The sequence below is a fragment of the Scyliorhinus torazame genome, chromosome 5, assembly GCF_047496885.1.
Source record: "Scyliorhinus torazame isolate Kashiwa2021f chromosome 5, sScyTor2.1, whole genome shotgun sequence".
NCBI lineage: Eukaryota > Metazoa > Chordata > Chondrichthyes > Carcharhiniformes > Scyliorhinidae > Scyliorhinus > Scyliorhinus torazame.
The window spans coordinates 156,218,318-156,238,741 of NC_092711.1; the positions used below are offsets into that span (position 1 = coordinate 156,218,318).

The 20,424-nt window shown below is 47.7% G+C and overlaps 1 long non-coding RNA gene across 1 annotated transcript; it reads right to left on the bottom strand.

Annotated features, from left to right (window-relative positions):
* Positions 1–47: 47 nt before the first annotated feature.
* On the bottom strand, positions 48–19,372 carry LOC140420250 (uncharacterized). The gene is made up of 3 exons (XR_011946240.1): positions 18,760–19,372; positions 10,124–10,354; positions 48–2,559 (listed from the first exon to the last, which is right to left on the bottom strand). It is a non-coding gene; the product is annotated as an uncharacterized lncRNA (long non-coding RNA).
* Between the last annotated feature and the right edge of the window lie 1,052 nt (positions 19,373–20,424).

The window sequence follows — 20,424 nt, forward strand, 5'->3', positions numbered from 1 at the left end:
TTGTTTCTGAAAGGAATCTATATTTTATATAAATATGTGTAATTCTTTAAATGCGACTGCCTGTGTATCATTACACATTTTATTGTAAGTTCCCAATCAACTTGCCCCTCCTAGCTTGACAGTTTCCTTCTGAGACAGAACCATGTAACCACCATAGCCTATCTTCATCTAAACCTGCATGCTTTGGGGTTCCAAACAGAAACAGGAACTATCTGGCATCTACCTTCCAAACACCCTTTCACTCTGTGATCCTTATGAAATTTGCCACAAGGCTCAAAAGCATCAGTCGTGAGAAGGCCAGTCCAGCAGAAAGAAACCCTCCGACCCTCCCCATTGACCAACTGTCAGAATGAACAAAATGCAGTCCTGGATGTAATTGAGGAGCAACAATAACAGCAGAATCCAACCCCTGTAATCAATTGTGAACTTGTTGGTGCCTCAGCAGGTACGAGGAAACACAATCCCTTGCTACACTGAGAGCAGATGAACGGCCTCTCCCCAGTGTGAACTTGCTGGTGTCTCGGCAATGTGGATGATTGAGTGAATCCCTTCCCACACTGAGAGCAGGCGAATTGTTTCTCCCCAGTGTGAACTCGCTGATGTCTCCGCAGGGTGAATGACTGACTGAATCCTTTCCCACAAAGAGAGCAGCTGAATGGTCTCTCCCCAGTGTGAATGCGCTGATGAGCTTCCAGTGCAAATAGGAGCTGCAGTCGACCATTTGGCACATTGAACTTGCTCAACCCTGTCATGAGCTCAATGGCCGATCTAGCTCAGCACCATTTCCCCACACTATTCCCCATTTCCCTTGGTGACTTCAACATCTCGAAACCTATCAACTCGATCTGGATAATACTTGATGAATGAGGCTCCATAGTCCTCTGGAGTAGAAAATTCCAAAGTTTCACCACATCCTCGAGTGAAGAATTCACTCCTCATCTTAACTTTCAGTCCATTTTCCTACCTGTTCCCCATGATCCTCAACTCCCTCATCAATCAGAATTCTGTCTAACTTCACGGCACCAAGGACCCAAGTTTGATCCCGGCCCTGGGTCACTGTCCGTGTGGAGTTTGCACATTCTCCCCGTGTCTGTGTGGGTCTCATCCCCACAACACAAATATGAGCAGGGTCGGTGGATTGGCCATACTAAATTGGCCCTTAATTGGAAAAAACATGAATTGGGTACTTTAAATTTAAAAAAGATGTTTTGGTGAGAGGGGGGTGGCGTCACAATCAAATCCAGTGACTACCCACATGTACTTTGTGTCAGTTTGGGGTCAATGTCCACCCCCTCATTTTTCATCCGAGTCTCATAAGGTTGGAGATGGCTCTGGACAAGTAATGGCGGGCGCAGCTCCCACAATCCTCCCATGCTGGTGAAACTGCTTTATCCCAGATGGGTGGGTGGTCTGGAACTGCACATGTCCAAGGGAGAGGGACCCTTAATTGAAAACAAAAACAGAGAACTTATAATAAAACAAATAATTCTGTCTAGCTCATCCTTGAATATATTCAATGACTCCCAGACTCCACTGGTCCCTGGGGGAAACTAATTCCAAAGATAAACTTTGAGGTAAGAGATTACTGAAAATATATAACATGGTTACAGTACAATATTACAAGAGTAGAAATAATAATAAATGTTCTTTACAGGTCCAGACGGAGTGACTGGGAAGAGGGGTAACCCCAGGTTAAAGACGTGTGAAATGTCTCCAGCCAGGACAGTTGGTAGGATTTCGCAAGCCCAGGCAGATGGTTTGGGGGGGGTTGGGGGGGGTGAATGTAATCCAAGGTCTTGGTTTAGGCCGTACTCACGTGTGCGGAACTTGGCTATAAGTTTCTGCTCGGCGATTCTGCATTATTAGGCTTGCAAAATCCTACCAACTGTCCTGGCTTGAGACAATTCGCACCTCTTTATAACCTGTGATTATCCCTCTCTCCAATCACTCCGTCTGGACCTGTAAAGACTTAATTACCTGCTAAGACTCGCATTCAAAAGTATCGTCTTGCATCATTGACTTTGTCTGTATCTATGTTTCTGGAACCCACCTCTTCATTCACCTAAGGAACAGTGCTCCGAAAGCTAGTGATTCGACTAGTGTTGGACTTTAACCTGGTGTAGTAAGACTTCTTACTTTTACTTTAACACAATGAACAACCACACTCCATGGTAACGTCGCTGAAGTTGTCACTCAATTCTCCTGGAACCAATCCAGTGTGATGCTTCGTTCCTGTGTTTACTTCCATTCTATTCCTTTGCCTGACTGGCAGCCCTTAACCCCAGAGGCGTCTTTTGCTGTGATGGTTTCCTGATGATATTCAGGTCCCGATAAACCAAATGACTCTTCCAAATCCTGAAGTGACGTTTTTTTCTTCAAATCTTCGTCTAATATCCTGTAAAATGCAAGTTGAGAACAGACAATTCTAGTTTCCATTCTCACTCTACTGTACGTAATATTCATCCTCCCAAATCTCAGAAGGTGCTGATTCAGGCTGATTGACAGATCCATGCTCACTGCTTCCTGTCCTGGGCAGAGGCCTGAAAATCTCCATGCAGGCTGCAAGACAAAAATATGTCTATAATACTGAACTCAACATGTGTGCAACATACAAACTTCCTTTCACTTCAGTTGCTGCAAGTCACCAAAGTCCCCTCAGAATGAGAAAAGAAATGGAAAGGAAAAGTAGATTTGGAGAGGCTACTCCCTCTTAATAATAATAATAATCGAGGGCAGCACAGTGGCGCAGGAGGTTAGCACTGCGGCCTCACGGCACTGAGATCCCAGGTTCGATTCCAGCTCTGGGACACTGTGTGGAGTTTGCACATTCTCCCCGTGTTTGCGTTGGTTTTGTCCCCATAACCAAAACGATGTGCAAGCTAGGTGGATTGGCCACGCTAAATTGCCCCTTAATTGGGGAAAAAAAATGAATTGGGTACTCTAAAATTTTAAAATAATACTAATAATCTTTATTATTGTCACAAGTCGGCTTACATTAACACTACAATGGGGCGGTACGGTGACGCAGTGGTTAGCTCTGCCGCCTCACGGCGCCGAGGTCCCAAGTTCGATCCCAGATCTGGGTCACTGTCAGTGTGGAGTTTGCATATTCTCTCTGTGTTTGCCTGGGTTTTGTCCACACAACCCACAGTTGTGCAGGGTAGGTGGATTGAACACGCTAAATTGCCCCTTAATTGGAAAAGATGAATTTAGTAATCTAAATTTAAAAAAAAAAAACACGGCAATGAAGTTACGGTGAAACTCCCCGTGTCGCCACATTCTGACACCTGTTAGGGTACACAGAAGGAGAATTCAGAATGTTCAATTCACCTAACCGCCGTCTTTCAGGCATTCTAGAACAAGAGGTAATAGTCTGAGGGTAAGATGGGCAGCATGGTAGCACAGTGGTTATCACAGTTGCTTCACATCTCCAGGGTCCCAGGTTCGATTTCAGCTTCGGTCACTGTCTGTGGAAATCTGCACGTTCTCCCTGCGTCAGCGTAGGTTTCGTACGGGTGCTCCAGTTTCCTCCCACAGTGCAAAGATGTGCAGGTTAGGTGGATTGACCAAGATAAATTGCCCTTAGTGTCCAAAAAGGTTAGGTGGAGGTTCCGGTGGCGGCTATGGAGGAGTAAGTCACACATTTGGTGCTTTTGGACCTTTCCCCCCAACTTTTTTGTACTTTTGAGTGCTAGTTCGGAAGGCATAGGCACTCAGGCACTGACTCCAGACACAGGTGTATGGAATTAAGAAGCAGAAAGAATCGCAAACAGTTGAAGAAGTGGGCAAACAAGGGCAGTGTACAAGCTGCTGCTGAGGACAATATGGCCGACGTCCGGACCCTTAATGCAGACAGCCCAGCCAACAACGGAGCATCTGTTGAAGGTCATTCATGAGGGCTTTAATGCTTTGCAGCGGAACAGTATAGACCCGATTCAGAAGTATATCGAGGGCCCTGAGCACAGGCTGGATGCCCAGGATCGTACGATCCAGAAGCTGGAAAAGGCGCTGGAGGAGCAGGAGGATCACCAAACGGTGGTGGAGGCGGAGATGGAGAGGTTGAAGGACCAACAAAAAAGGCTTCTGGAGATGGTAGAGGGGGAGGGGGGGGGGGGTAACGGGGAAGGAGTTTTTGTTCTATTCACATATTCATAAGGTGTATTCCCGAATTGATCTTTTCATCATGAGCAGAGATTTGTTAGCGGGGGTGACGGATGTAGAATATTCGGCGATCGCTATTTCGGACCATGCCCCGCACTGGGTTGATCTGCAGGTCTGCAAGGAAACTTTTCAGCGCCCTCAATGGAGGCTGGAGGTCGGTTTGTTGGCTGACGAGGCGGTGTGAGAGGGTGAGGAAATGTATGCAAAACTACCTGTACGTCAATGACACGGGAAGTCTCAGCGGTGGTGCTCTGGGAAGCGCTGAAGGCTGTGGTGAGAGGGGAGCTGATTTCAATCAGAGCACATAGGGACAGGACGGACAGGGCAGGAAACTTGGTAGGGGATTCGGCGGGGCTGAACAAGGTGTTCAGGGATTTCTATAGCAAGCTTTAATCCTCAGAACTCCTGGGGCGGGAGGGGATAAGACGCTTTCTGGATGAACTGACCTTCCCAAAAGTGGGAAGGGGATTGGGGATTGGTAGACTGGTTGGGGACCCGATCAGGACTTCAGAAATATTGGTGGGCTTGAGGGCCATGCAATCGGGTAAAGCCCCAGGGCCGGATGGGTATCCGGTGGAGTTTCATAAAATTCTCCGAGATAGTGGGGCCGGTGCTGGCTAGCGTTTTTAATGAGGCACGAGACCGAGGGGTGTTACCCCCAATGATGTCACAGGCCACCATCTCGCTGATATTGAAACTGGACAAAGACCTGGAGGCATGTGGGTCCTATAAGCTGATCTCTCTGCTCAACGTAGATGCTAAAATTCTGGCCAAGCCCTTGGCGGCTAGGATTGAGGACTGTGTGCCAGACGTCATTATGGAAGATCAAACCGAGTTAGTCAAGGGCAGGCAGCTGGTGGCCATCCTAAGAAGGCTGCTGAATGTGATTATGATGCCCCGGAGAGTAAGGAGGTAGAGGTACTTGTGGCAATGGATGCTGAGAAGGCTTTCGACCGGGTTGAGTGGGACTATCTATGGGAGGTGCTGGGACGTTTTTGGTTCGGGGAGGGCTTTATCGACTGGGTCAGACTGTTGTACCAGGCTCCAGAGGCGAGTATGAGGATGAACAGGACGACATCTGACTATTTCAGACTGTACCGTGGGACAAGGCAGGTGTGTCCCCTCTCCCCACTGCTGTTTGCGGTAGCAATAGTGCCACTGGCAATTGCCCTAAAAGCCTCTAGGGGCTGGAAGAGGCTGGTACGGGGGTAGGTGTGGAACACAGAGTTTCATTGTACGCTGACGACCTGCTCCTATACATCACGGATCCAGTGGCTGGGATGGGTGAGATTATGGGAATCCTGAAGGAATTCGGCTGGTTGTTGGGGTACAAACTAAACATGACAAAGAATGAGTTGTTTGTAGTCCAGGTGAGGGGCCAGGAGGGTAGGTTGAGGGGGCTGCCGTTCACGTTAGTGGGGGACAGTTTTAGATACTTAGGGATACAGGTGGCGCGGGACTGGAGCTGTCTGCACAAGTTGAACTTGTCTCGGTTGGTGGAGCAAATGAGGGCTGAGTTCCGGAGGTGGGATGTGCTCCCACTGACACTAGCGGGGAGAGTGCAGACAGTTAAAATGACAATCCTCCCGAGATTCCTGTTCATCTTGTAGTGTCTCCCCATTTTCATTCCGCGTTCTTTTTTCAAGAAGGTTAATAAAATGATTATGGGATTTGTGTGGGCGGGAAAGTCCCTGCGGGTGAAGAGGGTGATGCTCGAGAGGATCAGAGGGGAAGGGGGCTGGCGCTGCCAAACTTCAGTAATTTCTACTGGGCGGCCAATATGATTTTTTAAAAAATAAAAAAATTTAGAGTACCCAATTATTTTTTTAATTTTCCAATTAAGCGACAATTTAGCGTGGCCAATCCACGTAACCTGCACATCTTTGGGTTGTGGGGGTGAAACCCACGAGACATGGGGAGAATATGCAAACTCCACACGGACAATGACCCAGGGCCGGGATTTGTACCCGGGTCCTCAGCACCGCAGCAACATAGCTATGATAAGGAAGTAGATGGTGGGTGCGGGGTCGGATTGGGAGCGAATGAAGGCCGCTTTGTGCAGGGGGACCAATTTGGCAGCCCTGGTTACAGCGCTCCTGCCACTCCCACCAGCACGGTACTCCACGAGCCCCATAGTGGTAGCGACATTGTGGATCTGGGGCCAATGGAGAAGGCACATGGGGGGAATGGGAGCATCGGTTTGGTCCCCAATTTGCAATAATCACCGGTTTGCCCCAGGGAATATGGACAGTGGGTTCTGAGCATGGCAGAGGGCTGAGATTGAGAGGATGGGGGATTTATTCTTGGAAGGGAGCTTCCCGAGCATGAGGGCGTTAGAGGAGAAATTTGGGCTGGCGAGAGGGAATGAGTTCAGGTACCTGCAGGTGCGGGACTTTCTGCGCAGATTCAGTCCTTCCCACGCCTGCCACTCAGGGGGATCCAGGACAGGGTAGTGTCCAGTGGATGGGTGGGGGAGGGGAGGGTCTCGGATATATATAAAGAACTTATGGGAGCGGAGGAGTCAGACCGAGGAGCTGAAGCTTAAGTGGGAAGAGGACCTTGGAGGTGAGATAGAAGAGGGCTTATGGACGGAGGCGTTGAGTAGGGTGAACACGACCACAACATGCGCCAGGCTCAGCCTGATTCAATTTAAGGTCGTCCACTGGGCCCACTTGACAGTGGCCCGGATGAGTAAATTTTTCGGATTGGAGGACAGGTGCGCCAGATGTTCGGGAGGGCTGCCGGCGAAACATGCCCACATGTTTTGGGCATGTCCAAAACTCAGGGGGTATTGGCAGGGGTTCGCGGATGTTATGTCCTGTGTACTGAAAACAGGGGTGGTCAGGAGTCCAGAGGTGGCTATTTTGGGGGTTTCGGAGGACCCGGGAGTCCAGGGGGAGAGAGAGGCTGACGTTTTGGCCTTTGCTTCCCTGGTAGTCCGGCGACGAATTCTGCTGGGATGGAGGTACTCAAAACCTCCGAAGTCGGAGGCCTGTCTATCAGATATGGCAGGCTTTCTCGGTCTGGATGAAAGCTGTATGGGTTCGCCCGGATGTGGCAACCATTTATCAACTTCTTCGCGGAAAATTAATCGTCAGCGGGGGGCGGGGTTAGGGTAATGTAGGTTAGGGGGGTACTTAGGCTGGTCCTTGTGGGAGGGGAGCTGGGTTTCTTGCACTATAACGATTGTTTTTTTGCACACTGTTTTATATTATTGTTGTTTATTGTGCCAAAATGTCTTAATAAAATTGTTTGTCAAAAAAAAGTTAGGTGGTGTTACTGTTGGGGCTTTTCACAGTAACTTCATTGCAGTGTTAATGTAAGCCAACTTGTGACAATAAAGATTATTTTTAAAAAGAGGTAGCAAATTCTAAGAGTTGAGGAAACACTGCCTCTCCCAAGGGCTGTGAATCTGTGGAATTCACTACTCCAGAGTGCGGTGGAGCTGGGACAGTGAGTAAATTTAGGAGTTTTTAATTGGTACTGTGTTGATGGGTTATGGAGAAGTGGCAGGACTGTCGAGTTAAGGCCAGGATGAGATCCTGGTGGGGCAGACTCGATGGGCCAAATGGCCTAGTTTTGCTCCGAAATCTTATGACCTGATGAAAAGGGGAGACATTGATGTTCCCAGATGTTGCCCAGAGAAGGAAGTTTTAGTCTGAAGCTCATTGTCCAACCTCCACATTGTGACATCATAAAGGAGCTCGTCCTAAATCAACCAATCGGAATAAATTCGCTTCGCTGTGACGTCACTGCATTAGCGCGCACCCGCCCGGCGCGCGGACACGGGAGCCCCGCCCACACTCTTTGTTCCCCCTGCCCCGACAGATACTCGAGACGGTTTCCAAGCAACCGGCTGAGAACTCCGGCTAGAGCAAGAAGCCGCTCGGTGATCGCTCCTTCCCCCACCCCGGCACGGGAATGCGCATGTCTAACGGAGAGGGAAAGCTGCGCATATGTTGGTGAAATCCCTCTCCCCTGACCCGGGACAGCGCATGTCGAAGAGAGAGGGGAAGCTGTGCATGTGCAGGGGAGCACCACGCCTCTGACCTGACTGCTGAGGTATTGACCAATGGGAAGATTGGAGGACCGGAAGGACTCTGCTCCTCCGCCAATCAGAGCTTCCCCATTGTCTCAATGCGAAAGCTGAACATGGAGGTTTCTGCCGAGCAAAGCTGTTGTTCCTCCAACCCTGAATGAGCTTGAGCTTCACACAGACTAAATCATCCTCGTGTCTCCAACATCTGTGAGTAAAACACTTAATTTTCTCCCCCATTTATTTTCTTATTCTGACCTTCAATTGGTGACTTGCACCAACTGAAGGGAAAGGACGTGAATCCAGGGAGGCTGCAGACTCTGCAAAGCTTGGCCCAGGTCTCTCTCTCTCTCTCTCTTCAAGACATTGACATCCTTTGCTCCCTCAGCTTGACACATTTATTTGTCTGGCTAAAAGGATGGTCTCTTTCCTAAGGATGTGGAGATACCAGCGTTGGACTGGGGTGAGCGCAGTAAGAAGTCTTACAACACCAGGTTAAAGTCCAACAGGTTTGTTTCAAATACTAGCTTTCGGAGCACTGCTCCTTCCTCGGGTGAATGAAGAGATATGTTCCAGAAACATACATATCTCTGCAAGACGTGCCAGATCATCGACATGGATACCACCATTGCACGTGAGAACATGTGATGGTGATATATATCTCTGCAAGACGTGCCAGATCATCGACATGGATACCACTATTACACGTGAGAAGACCACCCACCAGGTACGCGGTACATACTCGTGCGACTTGGCCAATGTTGTCTACCTCGTACGCTGCAGGAAAGGATGTCCCGAAGCATGGTACATTGGCGAGACCATGCAGACGCTGTGACAACGAATGAACGGACATCACGCGACAATCACCAGGCAGGAATGTTCCCTTCCAGTCGGGGAACACTTCAGCAGTCAAGGGCATTCAGCCTCTGATCTCCGGGTAAGCGTTCTCCAAGGCAGCCTTCAGGACGCGCGACAACGCAGAATCACCGAGCAGAAACTTATAGCCAAGTTCTGCACACATGAGTGCGGCCTCAACTGGGACCTGGGATTCATGTGGCATTACATTCATCCACCACCAGCTGGCCTGGGCTTGTGAAATCCTACCAACTGTCCTGGCTTGAGACAATTCACACCTCTTTAACCTGGGGTTACCCCTATCTCTGGATATGTAAACACTTAATTAACTGCAAAGGGGCTGGTTTAGCACACTGGGCTAAATCGCTGGCTTTTAAAGCAGACCAAGCAGGCCAGCAGCATGGTTCAATTCCCGTACCAGCCTCCCCGAACAGGTGCCGGAATGTGGCGACTAGGGGCTTTTCACAGTAACTTCATTGAAGCCTACTTGTGACAATAAGCGATTTTCATTTCATTTTCATTTCATGCTCGCATTCTAAGTATTGTCTTGCATCTTTCAATTTGTCTATACATATGTTTCTGGAACATATCTCTTCATTCACCTGAGGAAGGAGCAGTGCTCCGAAAGCTAGTGTTTGAAACAAACCTGTTCGACTTTAACCTGGTGTTGTAAGACTTCTTACTGTTTCCTAATGTTCACATTTAAAGGTTGACATTAAAGGGAACAGTAAACAGGACAAATCAAACCCAACTAATTAATTCCTTGTCGGAATACTCTCCATCATCAGCAAAGTGATGGAAGGAGTCATCAACAGTGCTATCAAGTGGCACTTACTTAGCAATAACCTGCTCATGGACGCTCCGTTTGGGTTCTGCCAGTGTCACTCATCTCCTGACCTCATTACAGCCTTGGTTCAAACATGGACGAAAGAGCTGAATGTCAGAGGTGAGATGAGAGTGACTGTCCTTGACATCAAGGCAGCATTTGACTGAGTATGGCATCAAGGAGCCCTAGTTAAAGTGGAGTCAATGGGAATCTGAGGGAATACTTTGCGTTGGTTGGAGTCATACCTGGCACAAAGGACAATGGTGGTTGAAGGTCAATCATCTCAGCTCCAGGACATCACTCCGGGAGTGATGGGTTTCTTCCATGGTGCTCTGGTTTCCTCCCACAAGTCCCGAAAGACGTGCTTGTTAGGTGATTTCGACATTCTAAACTCTCCCTCTGTGTACCCAAACAGGTGCCGGAGTGTGGCGACCAAAGGCTTTTCACAGTAACTTCATTGCAGTGTTCATGTAAGCCTACTTGTAACAATAATAAAGATTATTATTAGGAGAATTGGGAGAGTGAATATTAGATACAGCAGAGTGAGAGTGGAGGGAGAGTGTGTGGAATGGAGACTTAGAGCATTTGAGGGTAAGAGAGAGAGCAAAGAATGTTTGCTAGAAACTAGAATTGTCTGTTCTGAATTTCTTATTCTGCACTGACAGTGATCACTTTTGTAAAATCTTTTTGCAGGAAGTTAGAACGAGAGGCGTTTGAGGCCGATATCTCAAACTAAATATCACGTCAAGAACTGACTGAGTCACTCAATTCTTGGGAATCGAATATCATCGGCCTTTGAATCTAGAAGGAGAAATGTTTGTCTATTCTGTCTGCTTCAAGAGATTTTAAACATCAGTGTGTCTGGAAAAGTACTGAGACACACACACACATCCCCCATGTGAGACTGTTACTGAGCACTGACTGTGGAAAGAGCTTGAACCAGTGACACAGTCTGAAAAAATACTACACCATTCACATCAGGGAGAGCCTGTACACGTGTTCTGTGGACAAGGCTTCAACTGATGATCCAACGTGGTGAGACTCAAGATCACCCAGACCATGGAGAAACCATGGAAATGTGAGGACTGTGGGAAGGGATTCAAAGGCCCGAACGGGCTGGAAAGGCATCAACGCAGTCACAATGGAGAGAGACCGTTCACCTGCTCGGTGTGTGGGAAGGGATTCACAGCCCCGCATGAGCTGGCAAGGCATCAACGCAGTCACACTGGAGAGAAGCCGTTCACCTGCTCTCAGTGTGAAAAAGGATTCACTGACATTGGCAATCTGCGGAGACACGAACGAGTTCACACTGGGGAGAGGCCGTTCATCTGCTCGGACTGTGGGAAGGAATTCACTCGGTTATCCCACCTGCAGAGACACCAGAGAGTTCACACCGGGGAGAGGCCATTCGCCTGCACTGGGTGTGATAAGGGATTCACTCGGTTATCCCACCTGCAGACACACCAGCGAGTTCACACTGGGGAGAGGCCATTCACTTGCACTGTGTGTGATAAGGGATTCACTCAGTATTCCAACCTGCAGGCACACCAGCGAGTTCACACCGGGGAGAAGCCATTCATCTGCTCTGTGTGTGATAAGGGATTCACTCAATTATCCAACCTGCTGAGCCACAATGTCACTCACACCAAGAGCAGGCCCTTTAAATGCTCTGACTGCAGGAGGGGTTTCAAAAGCTCACAGCGATTGATGTCCCACCAGCGCAATCACACTGAGGAGAGACCGTTCAGCTGCTCTCACTGCACAAGGAGCTTTAGAACTTCATCCAACCTGATGAAACACGAGCAAGGCCACACTGGGGAGAGCCCGTTCACCTCTCCGACTGGGAAAAGATTCACTCGGTCATCACTTGCTGAACCACAATGTCACTCACACCAATGAGAGACCCTTTAAAAGCTCTTGGATACTGATGGAACACCAGCGCATTCACACTGAGGAGAGACCGTTTAGCTGCTCTCACTCCACAAAGAGATTCCAAACATCATCCACATTGCGGAGACACCAGCGAGTTCACACCGGGGAGAGTTGATTCACCTGCTCTGATCATAGAATCATAGAATTTACAGTGCAGAAGGAGGCCATTCAGCTCATCGAGTCTGCACCGGCTCTTTGAAAGAGCACCCTACCTAAGCCCACACCTCCACCCTATCCCCATAACCCAGAAATCCCACCCAACACTAAGGGCAATTTTGGACACTAAGGGCAATTTAGCATGGCCAATCCACCTAACCTGTACATCTTTGGACTGTGGGAGGAAACCCACGCACACACGGGGAGAACGTGCAGACTCCGCACAGACAGTGAACCAAGCCGGGAATCGAACCTGGGACCCTGGAGCTGTGAAGCAATTGTGCTAACCACCATAAGACATAGGAGTGGAAGTAAGGCCATTCGGCCCATCGAGTCCACTCGACCATTCAACCATGGCTGATTTCAACTCCATTTACCCGCTCTCTCTCCATAGCCCTTAATTCCTCGAGAAATCAAGAATTTGAAATGAAATGAAATGAAAATCGCTTATTGTCACGAGTAGGCTTCAATGAAATTACTGTGAAAAGCCCCTAGTCGCCACATTCCAGCGCCTGTCCGGGGAGGCTGGTACGGGAATCGAACCGTGCTGCTGGCCTGCCTTGGTCTGCTTTAAAAGCTAGCGATTTAGCCCAGTGAGCTAAACCAGCCCCTAGCTAAACCAGCAATTTATCAACTTCTGTCTTAAAGACATTCAACGTCCCGGCCTCCGCAGCCCTCTGTGGCAATGAATTCCACAGACCCACCACTCTCTGGCTGAAGAAATTTCTCCTCATCTCTGTTCTAAAGTGACTCCCTTTTATTCTAAGGCTGTGCCCCCGGGTCCTAGTCTCCCCTGGTAATGGAAACAACTTCCCTACATCCACCCTATCTAAGCCATTCATTATCTTGTAAGTTTCTATTAGATCTCCCCTCAACCTCCTAAACTCCAATGAATATAAACCAGGATCCTCAGACGTTCATCGTATGTTAGGCCTACCATTCCTGGGATCATCCGTGTGACTCTCCGCTGGACCCGCTCCAGTGCCAGTATGTCCTTCCTGAGGTGTGGGGCCCAAAATTGCTCACAGTATTCTAAATGGGGCCTAACTAATGCTTTATAAAGCATGCTACCGTGCTGATTGTGGGAAGAGATTTAGTGATTCATCTGCCTTGTTGACACACCAGCGAGTTCACACTGGAAAGAAGCCATTCACCTGCTCTCACTGTGGGGAGGGATTCACTCAGTCATCCAACATGCTGAGACACCAAAAGGTTAACAAGTGATGACCGGTTAAATTCTGCTGTTATTCCTGCTGTTAATCACATCCAGGACTGAACATGGAGTGGGTGAAGGGGTTTGTCTCCTCGTCAACTCCTGGTGCTCGGATGTGGCGGCCCTGGCGAACTACTGCTCCCCGGACCTGGAATACCTGACTGTGAAGTCTCATCCAAAATACCTACCACGGAGTTCACTTCTGCCATTATCACAGTGGTCTACATCCCACCCCAGGCGGAAGTGAAGAAGGCGCTTGATGAATTGTACATCGCTATAAATAACAATGAAATGGAATACCCGGCGGCCCTGTTCATCGTGGCCGGGGACTTTAACCAGGGCAACCTCAAGAGTGTACTGCCAAAATTCCACCAACACATCTCCTGTCCCGACAGGGACCCCAACATCCTTGACCACTGCTACACAAACATCTAGGGCGCCTGATGATCCATCCCCGGACCACACTTTGGAAAATTGGACCACAAGACGGTGCTCCTTCTCCCGGCATACAAGCGGTTTGTTTGCTTAATAAATTTAAGTGTACACAATTATTTTTTTCCAATTAAGGGGCAGTGTAGCGTGGCCAATTCACCTCCACTGCACATCTAATTGGGTTGTGGGGTTGAGACCCAAAGACACGAGGAGAATGTGCAAACTCCACACGGACAGTGACTGGGGCCAGGATCGAACCCAGGTTCTTGGTGCCGTGAGGCAGCAGTGCTACCCATTGTGCCACCCAACTGACAGATTTCTAATTACCAATAACACAAAGGGATATGGGGACAGTGTGGGGAAAAAGGCATTGAAGTGGATAATCAGCCATGATCATATTGAATGGTGGAGCAGGCTCGATGGGCTGAATGGCCAACTCCGGCTTCGATGATGTAAAGATAGGTAGGAAAGTAAATTGTGAAGAGGACATAAGGAGGTTACAAAGTGATATAGATAGATTGTGAGTGGGAAAAGACCTGCCAAATGGAGAATAATGTGGGAAAATGTGAAATTGTCCACGTGGGCCAGAAGAATAAAAAAAGCTTATTATCCAAATGGTGAGAGATTGCAGAGCTCTGAGATTCAGAGGGTGTCCGAGAGCCTGAATCACAAAAGGCGAGTATACAGGTACAGCAAGTAATTAGGAAAGCTAATAGAATGTTATTGTTTATTGTGAGGGGAATTGAATACAAAAGTAGGGAGGTTATGCTTCAGTTATACAGGACATTGGTGAGACCACATCTGGAGCACTGTGTACAGTATTGCTCTCATTTAAGGAATGATGTCAATGTGTTGGAAGCAGTTCAGAGAAGGTTTACTGGACTCATACCTGGAACTGGAGGCTGGTCTTATGAGGAACGATTGGACAGGCTGGGCTTGTGTCCGATGGAGTTTAGGTGACTTGATTGAACCGTATCAGATCCTGAGGGGCCTTGACAGGGTGGATGTGGAAAGGTTGTTTCCTCTTGTGGGAGAATCTAGAAATTGGAGTCACTTTAAAAGTAATAACTTGCCCATTTAAGACAGAGGAGAACTTTTTTCTCTCAGAGGGTTGGGAGTCTTTGGAACTCTCTTCCTCAAAGGGCAGTGGAAGCAGAGTCTGTGAATATTTTGAAGGCAGAGCTGGATAGAATCTTGATAGGCAAGGGGGTGAAAGGTTATCGGGGGATTAGCGGGAATGTGGAGTTGAGGTTACAATCAGATCAGCCGTGAACGTATTGAATGGTGCAGCAGGCTCGAGGGGCCGAGTGGCCTACTCCAGCTCCTAATCCGTACGTTATCACATCCTTTATAATAAATTGTAGCATTTTACCTCCTACTGATGTCAGGCTAATGGGTCTGTGGTTCCCCATTTTCTCTCTCCTTCCTTAAATAGTGGGGTTACATTTACCACCTTCCAATCTGCAGGAACCATTCCAGAATCTATAGAATTGTGAAAGATGATCACCAATGTATCCACTATCTCTACAGCCGCCTCTTTCAACACTCTGGGATGTAGAGCATCAGCTTTTGGGGATTTATTCACTTTGAACCACATTAATTTCTCCAGCACTACTTTTTCACTAATACTAATCTGCTTCAGTTCCTCGCGCTCACTAGTCCCTTGGTTCTCGCGTGTCTTTGGCCGATTTCATGTCCTCCATGAAGACAGACACACGTTGTTTAGTTTCTCTGCCATTTCCTTATTCCCCATTATAAACTCTCCTGTCTCTGCCTGGAATGGATCCACATTGGTCTTTGCTAATCTTTTCCTTTTCACCCCCCCCCCCCCCCCCCCAACGCGTCTGCTGATGATTTACTTCCAGCAAAGAAGTCGACGAACGGTTGCCACCTCCGGGCGAACCCTAACAGAGACCCTCTCAAGGCGAACTTGATTTTCTCCAAACAGAGAAAGCTAGCCATGTCCGATAGCCAGGTCTCCAACTTCGGGGGCTTTGAGTCCCTCCATGCTAATAGTATCCATCTCCGGGCTACCAGGGAACCAAGGCCAGAACGTCTGCCTCTTTCTCCTCCTGGATTCCCGGGTCTTCTGACACCCCGAAAATAACCACCTCTGGACTCAAGTGCCACACATAATTTTAACACCATGGACATGACTTCCGCAAACCCCTGCCAAAATCCCCTCAGCTTTGGACATGTCCAAAACATGTGGACATGGTTCGCCGGTCCTCCCGCACATTTTGCGCACCTGTCCTCCACACCAAAGAATATGCTCATCTGGGCCAGTGCATGTGAGCCCGGTGAACAACCTTAAATTGTACCAGGTTGAGCCTGGCACATGTTGCGGACGTGTTGACTCTACTCAACATGTCTGCCCATAGACCATCCTCTATCCCAGCTCCTCCTCCCACTTGTCCTTTTCACATTATAAAGGAAAATGTTTCTAGCCAGTTTGCTCTCGTATTCTATTTTCTCTTTATGAGTTTCTTGATCCTCCTTTGCTGAATTCTAAAACAAGTTTCCAATCCTCAGGGTTACACTTATTTTGGCCATTTTGTGAGCGATGAGATCTATTTTCTTCAAAAATGAGCCGTAAATCTGGTTGATTGGAGGTGTCCAAAAATACAACTTTATTGTTAATTATCCACCTTGATTCTCTTACATAAAAATAAATCAAATTCTCATCAATGGTCTAACCCCTTATTGGTTTCAAATTCTCAGCTGAGGCTTCCTGATTTATTCAAAAAACTCTCTGCCACTTGGAGCATGATTTGTTACCCAGGCATTGGTCATGACTTAAGATTCATTAATGTCTATCAAATTAATTAAATATCTACATGCTCCCGCCACGTGTACCAATCCTCTGAAGATGAGGTGTTCTGCATTAATGTTGCTTGTTGCTAAGGCTTTGCTACATTTTGTAAATGTTTGTGTTGCTAAGGCTGCAATTCGTTTTCATTACTAAATGTATTTGTAGAAAAATGGTTTATTCACTACGAGGGCTTTTATGCAACTTTTCTTGAAACCGTGTTAGATTCTGACACATAATTAAGTTCCTGTGCAGCAATTCTCATATTTTTATCTGAAACAATGACTTTGCCTTGTGGATATTCCATTTTCTGTCTATATACTGAATTTAAGAATTATACTGCATTAATTCTTAAAGGTACCAATAAATCCGTGAAGCAATAAATCTGTAATCGATCAATGAGCCTCTTCCTTTAACCAGTGGAATCTTTAATTGTTCTTGTTAGCCACGGTTGCATCACTTTTCCTGTTGGATTTTTGTTTCTGAAAGGAATCTATATTTTATGTAAATATGTGATAATTCCTTAAATGCGATTGCCTGTGTATCATTACACATTTTATTGTAAGTTCCCAATCAACTTGCCCTTCATTGCTTGACAGTTTCCTTCTGAGACAGAACCATGTAACCACCATAGCCTGTCTTCATCTAACCCTGCATTCTTTAGGGGTTTCAAACAGAAACAGGAACTATATGTCATCTACCTTCCAAACACCCTTTCACTCTCTGATCCTTATGAAATTTGTCACAAGGCTCAAGAGCATCAGTCGTGAGAAGGCCAGTCCAGCAGAAAGAAACCCTCCGACCCTCCCCATTGACCAACTGTCAGAATGAACAAAATGCAGTCCTGGATGTAATTGAGAGCAGAAATAATAGCAGCAGAATCTAACCCCTGTAATCAATTGTGAACTTGTTGGTGTCTCAGCAGGTATGAGGAAACACAGAATCCCTTCCCACATTGAGAGCAGGTGAACGGTCTCTCCCTCCTGTGAACACGCAGGTGGGACGTCAGGCTGGATAATTGATTGAATCCTTTCCCACATTGAGAGCAGATGAATGGCCTCTCACCACTGTGATCCCACTAGTGCCTCTGCAGGCTGGATAATTGAGTGAATCCATTCCCACACTGAGAGTAGGTGAACGGTCTCTCCCCAGTGTGAACTCGCTTGTGTGTCTGCAGGGTGAATGACTGACTGAATCCTTTCCCACAAAGAGAGCAGCTGAATGGGCTCTCCGCAGTGTGATTGCGTCGATGAACTTCCAGTGCAGATGGGGCTCTGTATCTCTTCCCACAGTTCCAGCATTTCCACTGTTTCTCCATATTTTGGGTCTCCTTGTGTCTCTCCAGGTTAGACAATTGAAGCCTTACCCATACAGAGAGCACATGAGCAGTCTCTCCCTGTTGAGTGCTGCGATGTTTTGTCAGGCTGCGTGTCTGGTTAAAGCTCTTTCCACAGTCAGTGCTCTGGAACACTCTCGGGTATGTGTTCCCCAAGGAATCAAGTGACTCTGGCAGATCAAGACATGGGGCGAGATTCTCCGACCCCCCGCCGGGTCGGAGAATCGCCGGGGCCTGGCGTGAATCCTGCCCCCGCCAGTTGCTGAATTCTCCACCACCGGATATTCGGCGGGGGCGGGAATCGCGCCACGCCGGTTGGCGGGCCAACCCCGCGATTCTCCGGCCCGGATGGGCCGAAGTCCCGCCGCTAAAATGCCTGTCCCGCCGGCGTAGATTAAACCACCTACCTTACTGGCGGGACAAGGCGGCGCGGGCGGCTCACGGTCACGGCTTCCTGTCCTTAACACAGAGATCATCACAGGGGGACATCACAATCAAACCCAGCAACTACCCACATGTACTTTTTGTCAGGTTGGTGTCAATATCCACCCCCTCACTTTTCATCCCAGTCCCAGGAGATTGGAGACTCCGCTCCGGACGAGTAATGGCGAGCGCAGCTCCCACTATCCCGCCATGCTGGAGAAACCTCTCTATCCGCCATGTGGGTGGATGGTCTGGAACTGCACATGTCCAAGGGAAAGGGGCCCTTAAATGAAAAAAAAACACTGGGCACTTAGAATTTAAAAAAAATAATTCTGTCTAGCTCATCCTTGAATATATTGAATGACCCCCAGACTCCACTGGTTCCTCTGGGAAACGAATTCCAGAGATTAACAATCCTCTTGAGGTAAGAGAGTACTGAAAATATAAAACATTGTTACAGTACAATATTACAAGACTAGAAGTAATAATAAATGTACTTTACAGAACCATAAATAATATATCTAATTTTCCCCATATAACAACACTGGACATTTCTCTGGCCGATATTAATTTACTGTACCTTAAATGTTCAGCCTTCACCTGGGGAAACCAGCCCTTTAATTGTGAACTTTAGGAAAGAGACCATCCTTTTAGCCAGGCAAATAAAGGTGTCAAGCTGAGGAAGCAAAGGATGTCAATGTCTTTCATAGACAGAGACCTGGGCCAAGCTTTCCAGAGTCTGCACTCTCCCTGAATTCACTTCCTTTCTCTTCATTTGCTGCAAGTGACCAATTGAAGATCAGAATGAGAAAATAAATGGAAAGGGGGAGAAAAGAAAGTTTTACTCCCGAGATGTTGGATACAGGAGGAAGTTTTAGTCTGTGTGAAGTTCAAGCTCATTCAGCATTCGAGAAACAACAGCTTTGCTCGGCAGAAACCTCCATGTCCAGCTTCCTGCATTGAGACAATGGGGGAGCTCTGATTGGCGGAGGAGCAGAGTCCTTCCGATCGTTTAACACTTCCCCATTGGTTGCCAGCCGCTTAAAGCCACAGGGCACCATGTCACGTGGCCACGGAAGCACTTTTGACCTCAAGAGCGGACCACATGCCCAATGGAATAGCCTTTTTCTGTGTGTGCAACTGACCTCTTCCTTGGACATGCGCAGTCCCGTGCAACCCGCCAGCGCTGCGGATAAAGCGGTTTCTCAAGCGCGGGGGATTGTGGGAGCCCCGGTCGCCATTACCCATACTGAGCCCAGTCTCAAAATTACTGGGACTGGGATGAAAAGCGAGGAGGAATGGGCGGCAGTAACCTCATCCTGGCACAAAGTACTTGTGGGTAAATGGAAAAAAAATTAAAGTACCCAATTAATTTATTTTCCAATTTTTAATATAAATTTAGAGTACCCAATTTTTTTTTTCCAACGAAGGGGCAAAATTAGCATAGCCAATTCACCCACCCTGCATATCTTTTTGAGTTGTGGGGGTGAGTCCCAGGTAGGCACAGGGAGAATGGGCAAACTCCACACGGTCTGTGACCCAGGGACGGGATCGATCCTGGGTCCTCCGTGTCATGAGGCAGCAGTGCTAACCACTGCTGCCAAATTCATTTTCCAATTAAGGGGCAATTTAGCGTGGCCAATCCAGCTATTCTGCACATCTTTGGGTTGTGGGGATGAGACCCAAGCAGACACGGGAAGAATATGCAAACTTCCTTTGGCGCCATGAGGTAGCAGTGCTAACTACTGCACCACCATGCCTCTCCCCTTAGCAAAACAGTTTGTTAACTTAAGGATAAGATTTAGACACTTGGGTGACATATTGGGGAGGACAATAGGTGAGAGTGAAACTACCAGAGAGTCAGCATCTTGAGGGGAGGAGAATTGGGGAAAAGCAGGAGAACAGTGGGGTGAATTAGTGTTAAAATAAATAGTGAGACGGGAGTGCATGAGGGGACAGAGATTTATAGTTTGAGAGGGAGAAGGATGTTTCATGGCAAGTAGAATTTTGTATTCTGAATTTCTGTCATCTATTTTTGCTGCAGTTGTGTTGGCATCAGAGACAAACATCTGGATTCCACCAAAAAATTTTATTTGATGATTACCAGATAAATATTGGCCAGGACACCAGGAATAATTCCCCTGCTCTTCTTTGAAACAGTGACCTTGTATCTTAAACATCCATCCGAACAGGCAGACCAGAGCTCGGTTTCATGCCTGATCTGAAATTCTACATTCTCCTTCCA